General features: G+C 36.7%; 1 pseudogene; it reads left to right on the top strand.

Annotated features, from left to right (window-relative positions):
* The first annotated feature begins 3,991 nt into the window (after positions 1–3,991).
* LOC129539339 (heterogeneous nuclear ribonucleoprotein K pseudogene) lies at positions 3,992–5,420 on the top strand (annotated as a pseudogene).
* The last annotated feature ends 9,583 nt before the right edge of the window (positions 5,421–15,003 follow it).

Raw genomic sequence — 15,003 nt, 5'->3', positions numbered from 1 at the left:
TCCATGCACTGAAATACCACAAATTCCTGAGGATACAATTGAAATCACTTTTTGGATTGCAGGGATCCTCTACATTGAACTTTTCTGGAATATATTTCTCTTTTCTAAACTGCTAGATAGTGGTAGGGCATGTGTACAAGGTAATCAAGTGGAATTCCTGAAGTGAGGGAAGAAATCTTCTATTTTACTTAGAATCTAACAAAACCAGAAACAGTCAATGTATGGATTAATTACAGTGGCATAAGTATAAATTTATGAACTAATTCACATTTATGAGTATGATTTATTTTTTTAACTATAGGGGAGGGTGATTAATGTATGAGACTCCAGACTTGTCCTCATCACAATTTGTTAAGGTAACGTTTATCTTTTTAAAAAGTATTAATGTTAGAACCTGCTTCATAGATTAGTATGAAGAGCAAATGAATAATATAATCTAAACTTTTCATATATGTAATAGAATTAAAATTGCATATGGCCCATAGTTCTGTGTGCTCTAATTATTTTTAACTATGCCATTTTTTACAAAAAAAGAAAGTAAAGGCTTATTTTAATAGAAAACTGTCCACTTCTACTTAGTTATTAATTCTTATAGCCAAGCATTTACTCCCTAAGCAAAAAATATATATGTCAAATAAATAGTGGGAAGACAAAGTAAACCAAAACAAAGCATTTGCTTGACTTTCCAATGCACATTCTTATCCTTCTTATTATTTATGTTCTTTATTACTCACAGGATCACAAAAGTTTATGTGTGTTATATTCACAGCTGTATCTTCAACACTTATGATGGAGTCTAGCACATTAAAAAAACTCAATAAATATTTGTTTAATCTATGTTAAAAATAATAGCAACAAAATAGTATCTTTCATATAAATTTAATAGTCCATCTCTGATACCAAGTCAATATATGTCTCAGAATAAAACCCTTTATATTCTGGAATTTGTGGGGCCTTACATCATGTTTTGCTTTTCCTTTTTCATCTTAAAAATACAATTTCATATATCTTTTTTTTTTTCTATTCTGGCTTCCTACTGTATCATATTTATATGCAAACAACCAAACAAGAGTTAACAAACATGTGAGTAAAATTTACCATAAGAAAGAAAGATCAACATAAAACACTTCAAAAGAAACAGAAAAAAATGAGATAACTGAAAAATCAATTTTTAGAGTTTAAATTTTTGTTTGCAAAGAAATTAGAAAAAAACATAGAATCTCCTTAAGACAAAAATGCAATACTAAGAAAAAAGAGGATAAAAAAATAAGAGTTCTTGGAAATGTAAGTTTAGTTTTCAATATGATCACAAGTATAGGCATAAGAATCTTAAGTAGTAAATTTGGGACTATTTCCCCAGAGTAAAACAAATATCCAGGAAACAAAAATATAGAGGGATAGATAATAAAAGAAACATTAATTCAGAATGCCCCAAATTGTATTTATGGGAGTTTCAAAAAGAGGGAACAAAGGAAACAATGAGGAAAAATTTGTCAAAGAAACTATTTGAAATGATTTTCCAAACTAAAATTTATGTATACATCTAAAAATTGAAAAATCTTACCAATTTCCAAGTAAGGCAAATAATAAAAGGGTCATATTCCAAACTTAGATATGTGTTGAAAATTTTCTCCCTATGGAGGAAAACAGAGAAGGTCTTAAAAAAGAAAAACAAAATGAAGACAGCAGTCAGATATTTGATTGACTACTTTGATTGCCATAAACAATAGGGGAATTCCATTATAATTTTGAGAAGAAACATTTTAACTCTGAAATTGATTGCCCAAGTGAAATGATCAGTGTGAAAGCAACAAAATGGCATTTACCAAGAAGCAAAATGTCAGAAAATTTACCTAACAGACAAAATTGCTTAGAAAGTCATAGAAGAAGAATATAAATCAAGAAAAAAGATAATAAGTGATACAGTAAAGAATAATTCAGACACAAGATAAGTGAGAACACAAGATGCCATCAGCACAGCTGGACTTGACAGAAGTACATCCAGATACACTGAGAGGAGCTTCAAACAGGATGTCTTGGGGAAAAAAAAAAAGTATTAAATAAGCTATAGGGGATGTTTAAAAATTTTGAATAATTTTGGGTTATGTTTAGGAAACAATGGGAAAAGAAAAAAAAAGAGTCAACAATTGTGCTAGGAAAAAATACACAATAACTACAGAAAAAATGATAGATAAATTTAGTGTTCTATTTGATTGTAGTGAGCAGTGTTAGTAGATTTATAAAATATAAATATTAATTGTTGATTTTTTCACTTAAATTCAAAATACAGATGAAGCATAACATAATCAACTGTAGTTATAGACAGTATATAGATATAATTGATCTTGAAATATGAAAATAACTATACAGTTTTATAGAAGTTAGGAGGCTTAAAGCCAGATAGGATGAGAGGTCTCAGAAAAGATAACACCACAACTGATTTATTTGCTTAAAAACTGGGGGTTGAAGGAATACCAGGTATGGATGAATGAACCAGATGTTAAGGCTATAAGTGCATTACTGAAAGTTGCATAATATTGTTAACTGTGTTAGTCTACTGAAACAGAAATCCAGAATATTTTTGGCTGCACACTATTGATGCTTCTTCTCTCTTACATCTACTAAATCCGGAGGATAATGATTCAGGATTAGTTCGTGCGACTGAGCAAACACACACATACAGTTAGTGTGGATCAGAATGTCGTTAATGTTCAGAGTCCATCTTTCTCTCTGTTCTGCCCTTTTTAGGACTATCCTCAGGACTACTTTCAGGCCAGTCACAGGATGACCACTGACTCTCTAGCAATCAACTGAGCCTGGAGTAGGAGGGAGGAATAACAGTAAAACGGTATCTGCCTTTCAGTTGCCCGCTTCACTTAAGAGACTGCCCTGAGCTGTATATGACAATTTCAGCTCACATTTCTTTATCCCTCATCAAGCTAAAAATTCATTTTTTGTCTGGTCACATTACTACTGCAGTTTATTTATTTAATTTTAGGGAAGAAATAAAAATTGATGTTGGCTATGAAACTAGTCATATGAGCAACACAATGATAATCAACATAATAAGTAAAGCTTTTAGTCATATTGGGAAAGGGAAAAAAAACAAAAACAAAAAACCTCTCAGTCACCATTGTAGGAGGTCAATAGTTGTAAGAAGATAGATCAATTTACACTAATACAAGTCCATTGTTAAGAATGATGGTTTATTTTACTTCAGTATGTATAAAAGTAATTATTTGGGAAATAATTTTCTCTGGGAAATAGCCTTGGCTATACAGGGACAAAACTTGTCCCTTAAATTATAGATTTACTGTATTATTTGACTTTTAAACATTGACATATTTACCTATAATTTAGATATAAGATGAATATTTCATTGATTATTCCTTTGTACCTCTAAAATACTCTTGCACACTATAGGATTTTGTGGTGAATATTTCTGAGAGCATAAACGAGTTTAGGGAAAATTGCAAATTATCAAATCCTTTGAAATATAAATCATTTTCAAGAACAAAGTCTGGGTTTTCATTTATTTCAATTTCTTTCTCATGGCCAGAGAAGAGTTGTGCTTAAATTTGATACTAGGTATGTTATATCACTATGGAAAGTACGAAAATAACCCTTTTATAGGAGTAGTACAATATATATAGTAATAATATTGATACTCATATTAATTTTATAAATAGGATCTTAGTGTATGCTCTTGGGTTTTCTAAGAATGCACAAGTAGTCATCAAAAAATTATACTTTTTTAAAAAATCATGATTTTCCATTATTAGTACTTCTAAAATAATGCTTGATAATATTAATGACAATGCATAGTTTTATCAGACTTTGATGATAATGCATCTTATCTTACTCCAATGAAAATAAATTTTTATCCCAAATAATAATTTTTTTATAGAAAGATTCACAACCAGCACACATTATCCCCTTCACCATGCCCAAAACCATCACGAAATTCACTATAGAGTGGGGTCCCACGCTTGTTCTCTGTCTAGCTGTGACCGGGTGAGGAGGAGCGGCAGCGTAGGGACGGTACCCTTGCCGGATTGGTGTGTCCCTTGAATACAAGAAAATGGAAACTGAACAGCCAGAGGAAAACTTTCCCAACACCAAAACCAATGGCGAATTTGGCAAACGCCCTGCTGAAGATATGGAAGAGGAACAAGCTTTTAAAAGATCTAAAAACACTGATGAGATGGTTGAATTGCGCATTCTGCTTCAGAGCAAGAATGCTGGGGCAGTGATTGGAAAAGGAGGCAAGAATATTAAGGCTCTCCGCACAGACTACAATACCAGTGTTTCAGTCCCAGACAGCAGTGGCCCAGAGCGCATACTGAGTATCAGTGCTGATATTGAAACGATTGGAGAAATTCTGAAGAAAATCATCCCTACCTTGGAAGAGTACCAACGCTATAAAGGAAGCGACTTTGACTGCGAGTTGAGACTGTTGATTCATCAGAGTCTGGCAGGAGGAATTATTGGAGTCAAAGGTGCTAAAATCAAAGAACTTCGAGAGAACACTCAAACAATCAAGCTTTTCCAGGAATGTTGTCCTCAATCTACTGACAGAGTCGTTCTTATCGGAGGAAAACCTGATAGGGTTATAGAGTGCATAAAGATTATCCTTGATCTTATATCAGAGTCTCCCATCAAAGGACGCGCTCAGCCTCATGATCCCAATTTTTATGATGAAACCTATGATTACGGTGGTTTTACAATGATGTTTGATGACTGCCGTGGACGTCCTGTGGGATTTCCCATGCGAAGAGGTGGTTTTGACAGAATGCCGCCTGGTCGGGGTGGGCGTCCCATGCCTACCTCCAGAAGAGATTATGATGATATGAGCCCTCATCGAGGACCTCCTCCTCCCCCTCCCAGGCGAGGTGGCCGGGGCGGTAGCAGAGCTCGGAATCTTCCTCTTCCACCACCACCACTGCCTAGAGGAGGAGATCTAATGGCCTATGACAAGAGGAAGACCTGGAGACCGTTATGATGGCATGGTTGGTTTCAGTGCTGATGAAACCTGGGACTCTGCAATAGATACATGGAGCCCATCAGAGTGGCAAATGACTTATGAACCACAGGGTGGCTCTGGATATGATTATTCCTATGCAGGGGGTCATGGCTCATATGGTGATCTTGGTGGACCTATTATTACTACACAAGTAACTATTCCCAAAGATTTGGCTGGATCTATTATTGGCAAAGGTGGTCAGTGGATTAAACAAATCCTTCGTGAGTCAGGAGCTTCGATCAAATCTGACGAGCCTTTAGAAGGATCCGAAGATCGGATCATTACCATAACAGGAACATAGGACCAGATACAGAATGCACAGTATTTGATGCATAACAGTGTGAAACAGTATGCAGATGTTGAAGGATTCTAATGCAAGATATTTTTTCTTTTTTATAGTGTGAAGCTGGAGAAGGCAATGGCGAGCCACTCCAGTACTCTTGCCTAGAAAATCCCATGGATGGAGGAGCCTGGTAGGCTGCAGTCCGTGGGGTCACTAAGGGTCGGACACGACTGAGTGACTTCACTTTCACTTTTCACTTTCACACATTGGAGAAGGAAATGGCAACCCACTCCAGTGTTCTTGCCTGGAGAATCCCGGGGACGGGGGACCCTGGTGGGCTTCTGTCTATGGGGTCACGCAGAGTCGGACACGACTGAAGTGACGCAGCAGCAGCAGCAGCAGCAGTGTGAAGCAGTATTCTGGAAAGTTTTTCTAAGACTAGTGAAGAACTGAAGGCGTCCTGCATCTTTTTTTTTTATCTGCTTCTGTTTAAAAAGCCAACATTCCTCTGCTTCATAGGTGTTCTGCATTTGAGGTGTAGTGAAATCTTTGCTGTTCACCAGATGTAATGTTTTAGTTCCTTACAAACAGGGTGGGGGTTGGGGGAGAGTGTGCAAAAACTAACATTGAAATTTTGAAACAGCAGCAGAGTGAGTGAATTTTAATTTTTGTTCATTGTTGGTGGTTTAAAGAAGTTCCCCCATGTAATTATTGTGAACACTTTGCTTTGTGGTCACTGTAACATTTGGGGTGGTGGGACAGGGAGGAAAAGTAACAGTAGTTCATATGTCCCTGGCATCTATTCAGAGCAGTGTGCAGAATGTAATGCTCTTTTGTAAGAAAAGTTTTATGATTTTTAAAATAAATTTAATGAACCTAAAAAAAAAAAAAAGAGTCACTATATTATTTTTCATTAGAAATGAGTAGAAAAAAATTTAGGTAGTTTTTTTGTCAGCTCTTGAGTGGTGCATTTTTGTTTTAAAAAAACTGGGAATAGTTTTATTCCTTTCTATTTTAGTAATGATAATGGTGATAATAGCATGAATCTGCAGATGAAAGGTTCTTTTAAAAATAGAGATGGGAGGAAATGAGGAAATAAAGTAAAAAGGCCACTACTTTTGTAAATATCTCCTAGAATGGCAAGCTTCAGGCAGGCGATGTGTTCATTTATCTCTTCCTGCCATTCAAGGGTGGACAGGGTCCTGAACAAAGGCACTTTTGTTTAACAATCAGGCAGAGGGGCAGAATTTTCTGAATCTGGCCATTATGTATATTTATAATAACAAAAGCAAGTCAAAGAAACACTTCCAACATGGAGTCAGAATTGGCTCTTCCCTACAATTATTCCCCGCTGTCAATGTCCATTTCACAGTCCTTTGGTAAAAAGGGAGACAAACTTTCTAACTGCTTCATGAGATGTATCTTTCTGGGAGTATCCGCCATCAATGCCAGTGCAAAGCTTGAGATTTATCTTCCTTTGCCCCCCTGGAAAGTTCTACTTTACATCTGTATACTTAAAAGGTAGTTATAATTTGAAAATTAAGAGTTCTGTCTTATTCAGCAGGACTTTTTTTTTTTTTAGGACTTCAAATCCAGGAGACAGCATCTTAAGTTAAAGAATTAGTACTTTTCTATGTATGGGAAGATGCAAGAGTCAGGTTTTATTTAAATCATTTCTTTGATATGACCTCAGTTGTCTGGGGCCTATAATCCTATGTTTTCATATCCCAAGTTTTGTCAAGGCTCACCATAGGCAGTGGCTCATGTTAGAGGCCTGCAATCACTGATTAAATTTCTCAGGTCCTTCCTTCATGGTCAGGAGTTTGACCAATATTTGGGAGACATTTTGTGATCAAATTGTGTCCCATGGTGCTGGGAGGCTCATTCCAGGTCAGGTGGAAATTCTTGATATACCACTTCAAGTGCTAAATTTTGGACTTGGCCCCATCAATAAAGATTCTCTAGATCTTCTGATTGTGATCCAGGAGACATTTTCTCTTGTTGCCTCTTCCTGTATCTACAATCACATTATTATAATTATTTTATGTTATAAATATGACCTATTTCCTTAAGCTCTTTAGCCATAGAAATTTTGTTGGAGACTTGGTTACACACAGCATACTGTAAGAAACAACAATCTCACAGAGGATATTAAGTAATGAAGACAGTAACATTGACAGTGATATAGTGCAGGAGAGAGACACAAAGCTTAATTTCAAAACAAAGAAGAAATTAAAACATCAATTAGTACAATTAGTTGTAATCCAGTTGCAATAATCTAGTGACCAAAGAGCCATAACTGGTTTAATGAGCTATCCACAGGTTTTATTGTACAGCCTATGCACAACTTATGCCTGACTCAATCTTAGAGACAAGCATATGTTACTGGCAGGATCAACATAAAGAGAAAAATATAAATGTTTTAATTCTGCTTACAAAAGGTATAATTTACCAAGTTACTATAAGTCATAACTAGTTTAAGGAGAAGGTCTTTCTTATACCTGGAAGACACAGTTTTAAACCAATAACCTTTTTATTTAGAACTGATAAAAATTATAGCCATATTTACCACTTTACTCAGTCCTATATAACTAATCCTTTATGTCAACAGCTTTATGAAGTTGTTCCGTTCCGTTCAGTCGCTCAGTCGTGTCCGACTCTTTGCGACCCCGTGGACTGTAGCCTACCAGGCTTCTCCGTCCATGGGATTCTCCAGGTAAGAATACTGGAGTGGGTTACCATTTCCTTCTCCAGGGGATCTTCCCGACCCAGGGATCGAACCCAGGTCTCCCGCATTGGAGGCAGACGCTTTAACCTCTGAGCCACCAGGGAAGCCCTTTATGAAGTTGTTAGGTTTCCAATTAGATTTTTTTCAGTATGTTACCCATTTCAGCTTTATGATCGAAAGTAAGAAACTTGTATTTATCTAAAAATCCTTTTTATAAATCTTCTTGAAAAGGAGACATTTTTTCAAAGGCATTAGGGTGAAAACATAACTGTTTATAAATAACAAAAGACTAAAGAATGCACATTTAAATTTGATTACAATACAATTGACAAACCAATTTGATCACTACCATGACATATAACTTTCAGATAACTAGAATTAAGATTGATAATATATTACCAGGACATATCAGAATTCCATATAATCTCTAGAATATCTATATCCTTTATTATACAATATAATCTGAATATTTATTATTCATTTGATAACAATTTCTATGCAATTTAACATACCAAGTGAACCTAATTAGTTTAATATCTTCCTTTGGGGTGCTTTAGGTGCCCTTTGAAGCATCACAAACTTAGCTAGAGGTAAAGGGAACTTTATTATAATTTCATTTGGGACGTTTGGCCAAAAGAACATCAAAAATAGCTTTTAACATATAACAGGATTATAGGTCACTGTGAAGAATTAGTTATTAACTTAGGCAAAGTAACAAAAGATTTCAAAGGAAAATATAGAACAGATCACTTAAAAGGTAAAGAAAGTTAAAATCTGTTATCAAAGACAGTTTAAAGTATTCAGAAAATTTGCTTTTTCTTTTTAACAATGGGACACTAATTGTTTATTTAACTTTTTGTTTTGTATTGGGATACAGCAGTGTGGGAGACCTGGGTTTGATTCCTGAAGGAAGATCCCTCTGAAGAAGGGAATGGATACCCACTCCAGTATTCCTGCCTAGAGAATTTCATGGACACCAAAGCCTGGCAAGCTACAGTCCATGGTGTCACGAAGAGTTGGACATGACTGAGGGATTGACACTATTTTTTATAGCCAATTAACAATGTTGTGATAATTTCAGGTAAATAGCCAAGACTTAGCCATACATATACATGTATCCATTCTCCCCCAAACCTTCATCCTATCAGGTTGCCACATAGCACTGAGCAGAGTCCCATGTGTTACCCAGTAGGTCTTTATTGGTTATCTTTTTAAATATTACTGTGTGTCCATGTTCATCCCCAAATTCCTAACTATCCCTTCCCCTTGGCAACTATAATTTCATTCTCTTAGTCTGTCTCTTTCTGCTTTGTAACTCAGTATGTTTGTATAATTTCTTTTTTAGATTCCACATATAAGGGACTTCATACAATATTCCTCCTTCTCTGTCTGACTTAACTCAGTATGACACTCTCAAGGTCCATCCATGTTGCTGCAAATGGCATTATTTCATTCTTTTTAATGGCCGAGTTGTATTCCATTTTATATATGTACCGTATTTTCTCTATCCATTCATCTGTCAGTGGATATTTGGGTTGCTTTCATGTCTTGACCATTGTAAACAGTGCTGCAATGAATACTGGGGATCATGTATCCTTTCAGATCATGTTTTTATTTGGATGTATGCCCAGGAGTGGGATTTCAGAGTCATATGGTTACTTTTTAAAGGAATTTCGATACTATTCTTTATAGTGGCTGTACTAACTTATATCCCTACCAACAGTGTGGGGGGTTTCCCTTCTTTCCATATCCTCTCAGCATTTATTGTTTGTGGATTTTTTGATGATAGCCATTCTACCTGGTGTGAGGTGATATCTCATTGCCATTTTGATTTGCATGTCTCTAATAAATAACGATGATGCACATCTTTTCATGTGCCTCTTGGCCATCTGTATGTCTTCTTTTGGAGAAATATTTAAGTCTGCTGCCCATTTTTTGAGTGGGTTGTTTGTTTTGATGCTGTTAAGCATAATGATTTGTTTGTAAGTTTTGGAGACTAATCCCTTATTAGTCACATCATTTGCAAATATTTTCTCCCAATCTGTAGATTGTCTTTTTTGAGAAAATTTGTCTTTTTTAACAGAGGGAAAAGCCAAATTTGAATTTTTCACCAGCTTACTTTCAAAGATCATTTACTCAATTAAATTTATTTTAATCTTAGTCAATCCTGATCTATAATATATAAACCCCCTTCCCCTTTTTTGGGGGGCCCATTTTCCATAAACTTTTCATCACTTATTTTAGCACAATTTTAACTCTAACTTTCTAGATGTAGAACATCTGGAGGGAAAATTCACCCAAAACTCTTATCTAATTTGCATTTTCTTTCCTTAAAGATTTCTTCATATCAAGTTACTTTTCTTGCTGACAGACAAAAAATAAATATTACTATCAAGTATTAACATAATATTAAATATTACCCAGATCATGGGAACCTGAATCTCATTTAGCTTAATTTCTATTGTATTTAGAATTGTTTTGTTTATAAGCTCTTACTTTCATTTAAGCCAATTAAATAGAGCTCTTTTACAAATCAACCTCAGCAATGTTATCTAAAGTCAAAGACTCATACAAACATACAAACAAACAGTGAGACTTCATTTGTTTTCATTTCAAGACTTCAACCTGAGTCAGAAAGGTAATGTAAAATCCCAAAGCTTACAAAAGAGGTTGGATTAGAACTGGGTTTCTCACAGATGGGAAAAGTCATGTTTACTGGGCTACATGGCTAAATATTTGCAGAAAAGTCCTTAAGGATTTATTTACACCCTGGAGAAGCCAACATCTAAATTACTTTACCCTGTTTAAAATCTGAAGTTTAAAAGGATGGCAGAGATGATGGTTTCAGAGAAGACTAGATAGGATATTTGCATCTCAAAAATACAGGTAAATTTTCCATAGGATGACTTCATTTCTCCTTTGTTTAATACTGCAGCTTCTCAGGTGGCGTAGTTGATAAAAAAAAAAATCCACCTGCCAACTCAGGATGATGCAAGAGATGCAGGTTCGATCAATGGGAAAGTTCCCCTGGAGTAGAAAATGGCAACCAACTTCATTATTCTTGCCTGCAAAATGCCATGGACAGAGGAGTTTATCTGTGGACTGGACTACAGTCCATGGGATTGCAAAGAGTCGAACTAAGCATGGACAAAGGTAATTTACTTTAATACTTATAAATTGCTAAGGTAAGCAGAGGTTTGTGGAGTGGTAAAAGGATTGTGGGCTTCAGATTATTTTGGAAATACACTTCTGCTCCTGTAAAGACTACACTGGTAAACCAAAGACAGCTTTGTTTTGTTTTCTGAAAGCACTGGATGGCTACCTCAATGATATTGAAGAACTGACAAGCCCAGTTACCTACATTGGAAAGTTTTACTTTTCCTCATTTAGCTTAGGGGAGAAAGCTTCATCCAAAATTCCTATTAGGCTCTCAATATCAGCTATAATTAGTTTGTTATTGTTGCTGTTGAGTTGCTAAGTTGTGTTTGACTCTTTGCCACCCCATGGACTGTAACTCACTAGGCTTTCCTGCCCTTCACTATTTCCTGAAGTTTGCTCAAACTTATGTCGATGGAGTAGGTGATGCTATCTAACCCTCCTATCCTGTGCCACCCTCTTCTCCTTTTGCCTTCAATCTTTCCCAGTATCAGGGTCTTTTCTAATGACACAGCTCTTCACATTAGGTGGCCAAAATACTGGAGCTTCAGCTTCAGCATCAGACCTTCCAATGATTATTCAGAGTTGATTTCCTTTAGGATTTGCTAGCTTGATCTCCTTGCAGTCCAAGGGACTCTGCAGAGTCTTCTCTAGCATCACAATTCAAAAGCATCTGTTCTTCAGTGTTCAGCCTTCTTTATGGTCCAACTCTCTTATCATAACTACTGGAAAAACCATTGTTCTGACTATACAGAACTTTGTTTGCAAAATGATGTCTCTGCTTTTTAATATGCTGTCTAGGTTTGTCATAGTTTTCCTTCCAAGGAGCAAGCATCTTTTAATTTCACGGCTGCAGTCTCAATCCACAATGATTTCAGAGACCAAGAAAATAAAATCTCTCACCGTTTCCACTTTTTCTCCTTCTATTTGCTGTGAGGCTGTTGGACCAGATGCCATGATCTTAGTTTTTTGAATGTTGAGTTTTAAGCCAGATTTTTTTTTTCAACCTCCTCTTTTACCCTCAACAAGAAGCTCTTTAATTCCTGCTCACTTTTTGCCATTAGAGTGGTATCATTTGCATATCTGTTTCCCCTGCCTTTTCTAAATCCAGCTTATACATCTAGAATTTCTCTATTCATGTACAGTTGAAGCTTAGCTTGAAGGATTTTGACCACTACCTTGCCAACATGTGAAATGGTTAATTTAGTAAGACCCATGGCCTCCCATTTTGGCAATCTATTTAGAAATACTTTTGAGGCAACTAATCATTTAAAAATTTCTAAAAGCCCCCCAGGTAGAGGTAGAACCTTAGAGGAAGTGGTTCAGATTTAGCTCCAGCAGTTAATATCAGATGTTTGAGCATTACCAAAGTAACTAGCCAGCCATAAAGTCACATTCAAAGTCAAATGGCAAAAGTGCTCCAAATGTGACTTCCTGGTCCCATTAGACCTGTGACCTTTTTTCTAAAGCACCTTATAAATGGAGTTTTCCTTCACAGGGGGAGCTCCTTAAGTTAAAGCTGAAGCTCCCCAAATCAGAAAGAGCACCCCAAAAAGGCCCTGGTGGGACCCTGATGTCAAACTGTTCTGGGGAAAAGGTTACTTGAGCATTTAATTTGCAAAGGAGAGTGGGTATCTATTAGAAAGTCAATAAACTTGTTCCCCACTGCCACAGTTACCATGGGTTCTTGTGGGTAAATTAGCATTGGACATCTCAAGTTCAAGGGAGTCCATGGGCCTCTTCATTTATTATCAGGGTGTTCCTCTTCCTTGCAAAATACTTTTAACTGCAAGATCATAAAACAATTGTGAGCCATTCAGAGGCCTTTGCTCTCCTAATCTTAACATATTTAATATACACCCCGAAGAGCTTTTCTTGTGTTAGATGAAGTACTTTGCATTTCTCTAAGTGTGATAATACCAAAACACAAAGATGTAGGCAAATTCCAAGAAAAGGGCACAGACAAATTCCAGCATTGATTCACAGAAGAACCAGTTCCCAATTCAGGTAAATAAATTACCCTAAAAAATAAATGAACTAACTCCAACTAGGATAGGCTTACACCTATAGGAACGAGCTCTCCCAATGAACCAGTTTTGACACAGGTAGAGTCCAACATACTTAATAATAAAAATTGTATTATCATTACTAATATCATCAAATATTATAACTAAGATTACAATTTATTACAAGTGTTATAAATTAAGATTCTCAATATAAGTGATTAGAACCTATTTTGTGAATTAAGGTATAATTACTAAAAGAAATTAAGCTATAAGTACAAACATTGTAACATACTGTTACAAATTATTGCCAATGTTATAAATTAAGATTACTAATATAAATTATGAATATCTATATTTTGAGCTATCCTACAGTTACTAATCAGAGAAGGCAATGGCAAGCCACTCCAGTACTCTTGCCTAGAAAATCCCATGGATGGAGCAGCCTGTTAGGCTGCAGTCCGTGGGGTCGCTAAGGGTCGGACACGACTGAGCGACTTCACTTTCACTTTTCACTTTCACACATTGGAGAAGGAAATGGCAACCCACTCCAGTGTTCTTGCCTGGAGAATCCCAGGGATGGGGGAGCCTGGTGGGCTTCCGTCTATGGGGTCACACAGAGTCGGACACGACTGAAGTGACTTAGCAGCAGCAGCAGCAGCAGAGTCCAACAACAATTCTCCTCTCCAACAAGTTACCCCAAACTAACTGGCTTGTTCTGTAAAGTAAAGGCCCAAATTGGAGGGAGGGGGATAATTTCCCTGTGTACACAATGGAGCAACTTACTCTATGAAATTGAGTCTGTGGATTCACAGAAATCTGTGGGCTCCTTGCTTCAACTGCCAAGTGCTGGGGAAGCCTTTGCTTCTTTAGGGAATTTTCACAGAAAGATTCTCAGGACAAATGGTCTGGCAGCTGCTGAGGCATTGGCTCAATATTCCCTGATTGGGGCTGGTTAGCCCTGGTGGCTCAGAGGTTAAAGCGTCTGCCTCCAATGCGAGAGATCCGTGTTCGATCTCTGGATCGGGAAGATACCCTGGAGAAGGAAATGGTAACCCACTCCAGTATTCTTGCCTGGAGAATCCCATGGACGGAGAAGTCTGGTAGGCTACAGTCCACGGGGTCGCAAAGAGTCGGACACGACTGAGCGACTGAACGAAATGAAACGAGCCACAAGCAGCAAGGTTCCAAGCTAAGCCGAATTTGTTACTCAGTCCGAGCTCACTCAGCTCCATTCAAGTCAGGCCAATAAATCTCTGAAAGATGAAGTGTTTAGGCAAGGAGTATGACTATTAGGAAAGCTGACTGACCAAGAAGATGGCAAACTAATATCTGAAAATAATCACCTTATTGGAGTCTGAATACCAGATTCTTTTAAAGAACAGAGATAGGTGTGGGGCGGGGTGAGGAAAAAAAAGTAAAAAGGGCATTAATCTTGTAAATATCTCCTAGAACGGCAAGCCTCAGGCTGGGGATGAGTTCATTTCCTCCTTCCTGCTATCCACAGGTGGACAGGGTCCTAAACAAAGGCACTTTGGTTTAATAGGCAGACAGACAGAGTTTTCTGAGGCAGGCCAATATGTATGATTATAAAAACAAAAGCAATGAAAAACAAGTCAAAGAAACAATTCTAACACGGGGTCAAAATTGACTCTTCCTTGCAACAACCTCATACCTGATACCCAAATTAAGATATTGATAAGGACCTTTCAAAGGTGAACCCATCTACTTATACAATGTTGCATTATTCTGGAATTATGGATGATTCAAATCTAATAATGCTGCCCTTCACTCAACAAATAAAGATTCG

Source organism: Moschus berezovskii, chromosome 11, assembly GCF_049115385.1.
Source record: "Moschus berezovskii isolate FMDL1 chromosome 11, NW_MosBer_1.0, whole genome shotgun sequence".
Classification (NCBI taxonomy): Eukaryota; Metazoa; Chordata; class Mammalia; order Artiodactyla; family Moschidae; genus Moschus; species Moschus berezovskii.
Note: the sequence above shows the minus strand (reverse complement) of the source record. Positions and strands in the feature narration are given on the sequence as shown.